General features: G+C 31.0%; 1 long non-coding RNA gene across 2 annotated transcripts in view; it reads left to right on the top strand.

Moving 5' to 3' along the window:
- The window catches only part of LOC106876477 (uncharacterized), a 117,628-nt gene that overhangs the window by 67,987 nt on the left and 49,074 nt on the right, over nucleotides 1-567 (top strand). The window lies entirely within an intron of this gene.

The following is a 567-nucleotide window of genomic DNA, read 5'->3' as shown; positions in this document are numbered from 1 at the left end:
AAGGCATTTATCTTTCGGTGTGTGTGTGTGTGTGTGTATGTGTGTGTGTGTGTGCGTGTGTGTGTGTGTGTGTGAGTGTTTGTGTGTCTATATTTGTACCCCACCCAACATCATTTGTCAGGTGATGTCGGTGTGTTTACGTCCCCGTAACATGGTGGTTCGCGAAAACAGACCGATAGAATAAGTACTATTCTTACAAAGAATAAGTTGTGTGGTTGATTTCTTCGACTAACGGTGGTGCTCCAGCATGCCCACATTCGAATGACTGAAACATATAAAATATATATATATATATACATATAATATGACTGTGTATTTTTAATTGACACAGTCATGTGTGTGTGTGCGTATATAAATATATAATGTATATATGTATATATATATATATGTATATATATGTGTATGTACATGTATTTATTTATACATACTAATAAATAGATGAATATATGTGTGTGTGTGTGTTGATATGTATGTGTATATGCATGCATAGATATATATATATATGCATACATATATGCATATATTCATATATATACATATATATATATATACATATACATATATATA

This window comes from Octopus bimaculoides, chromosome 7 (assembly GCF_001194135.2).
Source record: "Octopus bimaculoides isolate UCB-OBI-ISO-001 chromosome 7, ASM119413v2, whole genome shotgun sequence".
Lineage (NCBI taxonomy): Eukaryota > Metazoa > Mollusca > Cephalopoda > Octopoda > Octopodidae > Octopus > Octopus bimaculoides.
Note: the sequence above shows the minus strand (reverse complement) of the source record. Positions and strands in the feature narration are given on the sequence as shown.